Below are 7,533 nucleotides of genomic sequence, written 5' to 3'. Positions count from 1 at the left end.
CACATCTGTTTCGTGTGTCCACAAGAAAATCCATTCCAGACAGGATGCAGTGGCATCTCGTTGAGGACACTCTCTCCTTTGCTCGGGAGAATGATGTTTCATGGCCCACAGCAGATTTTGGAGTGGTCACCCCAAATTACATATTTTTCTCTACTTACTCTTCATTATTTTAGTTCTGTACAGATGACCTTATGGGTACCCTGCACCCAGCAGAAACTATAGGCCAGGTGGGAAGTACTGGCATCTTGTAGAGACCACCCTCCCGCTTCCTGAGATGTATGATTTGTCATGGCAGCAGGGGTGTAGTTGTCCAGTAAGTTGCCCCTTACTTTTTTGGGAGCAGGGTCCCTATGTCTCCAGCATCATATGAGCTGATCGGCATGAAAGGGGAGTGTGTTAGCCACTGAGAAGAGTCTTCTAATATGCTTCCTTGTCTTTTCCTTGGAGCCAATCAGAGTGAAAGAAGGAGAGTCACCCACTGAGAATACTCTTTTCAGTAGCTAATACTCTCCCCTTTCATACTGATCATCTCCTAGGGACATCAGTTGTTATGTGAGAAGGCATTAACAAGGACCTCATTCTCAACCCAGGAGCAAAATAAGGGGGGAGGGGGGTCTGGCTGTGGCTGATACTGTCATGAAGGGACCCTGCACTTCTGAATTTGCCACTACACTACTGCCTGGCACAGTGCAGATGTTTGGGTGGGCACCCCCAGTTTTATTTTCTGCATATTTTTATCTCTTTGGGTTGTACATATATGCCCTTATCCCTGCCCTGCACCCAGCAAAAGCTCTGGGCCAGGCAGGATGCACTGGCATGTTGTAGAGGACACCCTCCCCTTCCTTGGGGTGTATGAGTTGTCCTGGCCCAGAACAGACTATGGGGTGGGCACACCCAGTTCCCTTTTTTATGATTTTATGACATCATTATGCATTTATGAGCATTTCAGAAGCCTGATAATTTTTATTGATTAAATTTGTTGTTATTCTTGACGGGGAGAGTCCCCAGATCACTGCGATATATGATATGGGGTACTCCAACATATATTTTGGGGTTCAGAGACATGTTAACTTTGTCTTGGAGTTACTGTAGCTGGGACCTTGGAACTGGGAACTAGGAACCAACTTCAGCATCATTATGTTATCCCAGACTGATGGGAGTTGTAGTCCAACATCATCTGGAGGGCACTATGTTGAAGACCCAACTCTCTTCCCACCTACCCATCTGTTTCAAACACATCCAGAAAAGTGTGTCTGACAGAGGTAAAAATTAATCTGCAATCCTATATACTTATCCATTTAACCCAATGAGGCTTAATTTGGAGTAGACATATATAGGACTGGACTCCTACAATGCCACCCCTAAACCATGCAAAGAACTCAAGTTAAAAAATAAACACCAGAGAATTTGGGCAATTTTTTTTTAAAAAAGAACATCTGTAACAGTAAGAAATATGACATTCTCAGGCAAACAGAAGTTATGAGACAGTAGACATAAAAACCCACACACAAAGCATTGACAAAGAGCAACAAAAATACTCTGAGCATGAGCATTTTCACATTTTAATTTTGTCATTCCTACATTCCTCCACTGATAAGAGAGGGAGCTTTGCCAGCCAAAACACACACACACAAGACAACACACATGGTTGTCTCACCTCTGCAGCCAGTTCTTCGTGCCCATATTACTGATGTCTCCTTGCTGCCTCCTTGCTCTCCAGCTCTTTTCTCCCTCCACTCCTGTCCATTTTTAAACAATTGTTTTCTCCATCCCATCTCGCTCTCCACCTCCTCCCTTGTGGCCTCCTATGCACAGAAGCCCGATTGGAAGCACATGGTTTTTATCTACTGTGTAAATGGGGAAGTTTGTTTAGGGCCCCAGAGCAAGGAGTGTCTGCTTGTCTCTTGTCTCTAGGGATCCCAGGCAAGTTATGGGGCTCTGAGTTTCCCCTTGGCTCAGGGTGATTAACCAGATAAGGGGGAGTGGCAGCTACCTACACTGCAGGGCTGTTGTGAGTGTGCACAGCCTTGGCAGGGAAGGATATTTGCCAGGATCAATTGCCCAGGGTGGGGAATTGGCTCCTGGGAAGGTGAAAGGGGGGGGGAAGGACCCACATCAGTCATCACAGCGCCTGTCTAATATTTAAGAAGAGGGAATTCCACAGGGTAGGTGCCACCACACTGAAGGTCCACTTCCTGTGTTGTGCAGAACGAACCTCCTGATAAGATGGTGTTATTATTATTATTAATATTAATAATAAAATGTTGCAACACTTTAAAAATCAATTTGAAACTAACAAAACAAATTAGTTATGTCTGTTATCTTTAATATCTCTTTTAATCTCTGTTTTAAATCAATATTTTGATTATATTTCTTTCTTTCTTTATTAAATATATATCCCACCTCAGAAGAGCCGGGCTGTTGCTGGGTCAGGCCAAAGGGGACCCACCCTGTCTTCACAGCGGCCAAGCAGATGACCCAGGTGGAAGCTCACAAGCGGGGCAGCCCTTCCTCCCACAGGAGCCAGGGCAGAAGCGATAAAACAATTAAACCATCGGAAAACATGATCATTTGGAGATATAAAGAGTGAGACAATCTTTTAGGTATCTTTTCAGATATATTAAACAGTTTTAAGTAAACCACTTATTATTTTATTAACTGGTATATAAGCCTTGTTAGATAAAATAAATCCTGCTGTGTAGTCTAGTGATCTTAGCCCCACATTGCACATTGGGGGGGCTTCTGTGTTTAGTGTTTAGGTCTGAGTTTGGTGAGAGTGGGGCGTACACAATGACTCTCATTAAGACCTTCAGCTCAACTTCAAGACTCCAGCTCAACCCTTCATTGGTTGAAACTCAATTAATAAACAAACCAACCCTTTCTGGTTTTACATGTTGTGTTAAGGGCTCCTTCCATCTTCAGTCAAGCACCAAAAAGCTGCCGGGGTATTGCAGCCGCTAAGTCTGATTAAAAATAGCTAAACCCATTGCAGTGGAAGGTGGAACCTCACTCATTTTCTGTGTTCTTTGGGGTTTCCAGCAAAAGATCCTGGAGACCTCCATACTCCTCCTGTCCTTGGTGGCCGGGTTTCTGCACCCCTCTTCAACTGCTGAGAATGAGGGGGGTTACAACAACCCTGCAATGTAGCCCAGTGTTCTTGTAGCCCTTCATTGCTGTTGGAAGTGGATGGTGTGAGGCTAAGGGGGTGGGCTATAAGGGAGAGAATGGCCAGTATCCTTACAGCCACATGTTGCTCAGAGGAGAAGTATGGATCTTGCTGAGAATGACTTACAATACCCCTGCAATGTGGTCTAGTGCCCTTATTAGTCCCACATTGCTCCTGGGACAGTGGTGTGAGACTGAAAGGGAGTGGGGTTTACAACAACCCTACAATGTAGTCAAGTGTTTGTAAAGCCTCACATTGTTGTTGGGAGGGGCTGATGCTGAGAGAGAATAGCTTACAACGACCCTGCAATGCAGTCCAGTGTTCTTATTGCCGCACATTACTGATGGGAGCAGTGCAGCTGATCCTGAAAGAGAATGACCTGTGGCTAGCAACCCTGCAGTGTAGCCCAGGATGCTTTTTAGATCCACTTTCCTATGGGAGGCTGTTTTTTGGGGTTGGGGGGGCAGGTTGGACACCAACAAGAGATCCCTGGGATTGGAGTTGCTTGTGATTGACAGGGTCTACCTCTTGGAGTAGGGCCTTTCAAGTCAGCCAGTAGCCCCCTAAAATGGCAGTTGGAAAATGGCAGTTTCAAGAGGGAAGAGAGCGAGCAAGTGGAGGAGGGCAAAGGAACAGGGGTGTAGTTGTCCAGGGTCTCAACCTTATATGCCTATAGATCTGTAATTCCATCATCACCACTACCACCCCCATCATTATGATTTTCTGTAATTTATTCATCTTTATTGTCTTTGGAAATACGATATTCTCTGTAATAGGGAATGGGCTCCCACTGGGAGGAAGGGCAGGGTATAAATGAACGAATGAATGGTAAACATGAGAGAGGGGCAATAGATGTAGCTACAGACTATCCATCTGACCAGATGAGGCAATGCCCAGTCACCTGGGGACCTAAACATCTGGTGCTATCTGGGCTTGCTTGCCAGGTAGCACAGTTCCAGGGGAGAAATGTACAGTTACCACAATAACACACTGGACCTTCAAAGAGCAGAACTTTGTGTTCTCCTGTGCGGTTGCCGCAGAAACTTTGAAAAGCAACAGTTGGAACAGCCACAGGAGTATCAGCTGCACATAGAAGGGCTGAGCTTCGGAGTGGTCATTTCATGTCAGTGGCAATTATTACATCACCAGTGATGTTTCTTCTGTGAGGTGCTATCCTTCCATGGCCCATTAGTCAGGACCATTGGGCATGGAGGAGGAAGGAACAGGCACGTTTGAAAGGATCACCTGTTCAGGAAAAAGAGATTGTTGCAGAAAGAGTATGGATCTCTCTTTTCAGGGAATGGATGGATTTTCTTCTCCTGATCCAGTAAGCTTCTGACCATCGACCAGGGGGAGGTCATTTGCTTCCATGCCTGCTGGCTCCCTTAAACAGCACACTGGGATGGGGATCTCTTCTTTTATTTCCTGGTCCACTGCCTTCCTTCACCTTAACTCTGTTGTATGTGTGTGTGTGGGTTTTTTTTTTTTTTTAACGCCCTGGCCCGGTGCCTCCTTCACTGCAACTCTGGGGGTGGTGTTATATTTGGTATCTCCTCTTCCTTTGAGGCCTGCTGGCCATGTTCAGCCCAACCCTAAGAGTCATCCCTTCTCTTACTTCCTGGCCAACGGGCCTCCTTTACCTTCACCCTCGGGGAGGTCTCTTCTCTTAATTCTTGGGCTCCTTCCATCTGATCCCCTGGTGGTTCTCTTCTCATACTTCCTTGCCCGCTGGCCTCCTTTACCCCCACCCTTGGGGAAGGCTCTTCTCTTACCTTCTGACCCACTGGCCTTCTTTACCCCAACCTTGGGGCTGTCTCTTCTCTTACCTTCTGACCCACTGGCCTTCTTTACCCTAACCTTGGGGAGGTCTCTTCTCTTACTTCCTGGCCCACTGGCCTCCTTTACCCCAATCCTCCTTAGAGGTCAATTCTTTTAATGCATGCTGGCTGCTCTCCTCTTCCCCTGGTCTCTTAATTTCAACTCCACTGGCCTCCTTTCCTGACTCCCTGAGGTCTGTTCTCTTAGGGGATGGCATGACTTTTACGGTTGGGCCAGCAGGCCTCGAAGGGAGAGGAGATACCACCCCCAGAGTTGCAGTGAACGAGGCACTGGGCCAGCGCATCAAACCACACACACACATACAACAGAGTTTAGGTGAAAGAAGGCAGTGGACCAGGAAATAAAAGAAGAGATCTCCATCCCAGTGTGCGGTTAAAGGAATGGCATGGAAGCAAATGACCTACCCGGGTGTGGGGTCAAAGTGGAGAAAGAAATGAGGTGCCAGGAGTCATATCTTGAGAAAAGTGCCATGGGTGCTAGCATAAAATGGTTTCCTTGGGCAGCAACAAAAGAGGTGACGGTACTCTGCACCAGTACCATTTCAAAAAAAGCACTGTAGGAATAATGACAATATATTAATCCCACATATCTCCTTCCTGGCCTACTGGCCTACTTCATCCCCACCTTCAGGTAAGTCTCTTCTCTTGCTTCCGGGCCCACTTGCCTCCTTTCACCCATACCTTTGTGTCTCTTCCCATACCTTGAGGCCCAATGGCCTCCTTTACCCCTACTGTGGGCTCTCTTCTCTTCTTCTGGTCTCCTTCTTCCCTGTCCTCGGGTTGCTTATCTTGTTTACAGGCACTCCGGTCTCCTTCATTCTGCCTTGTGGTCTCTTCCTGTACTTGCTATCTCTGTTCCATAGAATAAAGTCTCACACCAATGTCCTCTACAATAGATTCCAAAGAACAGCCATGGATTCTGCAGCAGTGAAGACATCTCTGTCAGAGTCTGGGAATTCCATTAATATTGTGAGAGAGTCCATTTGAAGCTTGTTTGCTGAATTACCTTTGGAATCTCACCTTCCCTGAAACAAATTAAAGGTGATCCTGCATTGCATGGCATCGGAAACCTGTGATATCATCACACATGCCAGTGAACAATTTGTATTCACCAGTCATCTTTCAAGTTCATCACTGATACAGGGGACTTTGATTCCAACACACAGCCAAAGATTTCCACAGCAGGCATTTAATGCTGGAGAAAGATTGGTTGAAGATAGAGCTCTTCATCCTACACCAGATGACAGAATTGTACAAATGTAGGGATGTTTCCATGCTCCTATACCTTCTTTTGGGGAACAATCTGAAGCCAGCATTGGAGCAAACGTTACTCAGAATCCTCACGACTATACCTATGACAACAGCAGAAGCAGAAGAGGATGAAGCTCTGAAGAGGATGAAGACATTCCCAAGGAACGCTGTTTCAGATGACAGCCTTGGTAATGCTGTCAGTTGAGAAATGATTGAGCAAACCTTGTATACAATATGACATTATGAGAAATCTTCTGAAGAACTGGAGGATAGGGGTGGCTGTAAGGGGTGATGGAGGCCACAAACCAATAAATAAATAGCCAAGTGCGACAGCATGGAAACCTTCTGAACCAATGCTCCAAATAATGGAAAACTTGGAGGAAAGGGGTGGCTGTAAGGGGAGGTGGAGGCCACACACAGTTTCTCCCAGCAGAGAAGCAGCTGTGACAGCAGGGACCCCTTCTGAACCAAGGCAAGACTCTTTAAGTAACCTTGAAAAGAAATGCTAAACAATTGTACTATTGCACTACTTAAGTGTGTACTGTTTCTTGAGAAGGGAGAAGGAGGATAGAGAGAGAACCAGAAGCGGTAGAAGCCGCACACACTTTCTCCTCAAATATCTCCTCAAAAAATGTTAATAAAAATAACCAGGATTAAATTAACATTAAAAGGAAATAAATGTATTGATAAATACTTTTTGACTCCTTTGCCTTTTTCATGATATGATCTGTACAAAGTTTTATTTATTTATTTATTGCATTTATATACCACCTCATAGCCGAAGCTCTCTGGGCAGTTTACAGTTAAAAAAATTAAAAATAAGTATACAAATTTAAAACCATACCAAATTAAAACCCATAAAAACCGATAGGCAAGTTAAAAACGTGCTATTTAAATGCTGTTAAAAATGCCTGGGAGAAGAGAACAGTCTTAACCTGGAGCCAAAACTGTTATCTTTTCAGCGCCAGGAGCACCTCGTCAAAAAGATCATTCCATAATTTGGGGGCCACCACTGAGAAGGCCCACTCCCTTGTTGCCAGACTCCCAGCTTTCCTCAGAGTAGGCACCCAGAGGAGGACATTTGATGTTGAGCATAGTGTATGGGTGGGTTTGTGTCGGGAGAGGTGTTCCATCAGGTATTTATTCATAAGATAGCAATGGTGGTCTCTCCAATGGTAAGGGTGGTGGGGAGGAAGGCTGAGGCCACTACTCAGAATTCAACATTGCGGAATGCAAAAAATTCATGCTGGCTATAATGAGAAAGCTCAGAATCTAATG

General features: G+C 45.4%; 1 long non-coding RNA gene across 1 annotated transcript; it reads left to right on the top strand.

Annotated features, from left to right (window-relative positions):
* Positions 1-2,411: 2,411 nt before the first annotated feature.
* LOC133378023 (uncharacterized) lies at positions 2,412-6,948 on the top strand. Its single transcript, XR_009760823.1, has 2 exons — positions 2,412-2,603; positions 5,901-6,948. It is a non-coding gene; the product is annotated as an uncharacterized LOC133378023 (long non-coding RNA).
* The last annotated feature ends 585 nt before the right edge of the window (positions 6,949-7,533 follow it).

Source organism: Rhineura floridana, chromosome 1 (genome assembly GCF_030035675.1).
Source record: "Rhineura floridana isolate rRhiFlo1 chromosome 1, rRhiFlo1.hap2, whole genome shotgun sequence".
NCBI lineage: Eukaryota > Metazoa > Chordata > Lepidosauria > Squamata > Rhineuridae > Rhineura > Rhineura floridana.
This window is presented reverse-complemented; position numbering and strand designations above follow the sequence as displayed.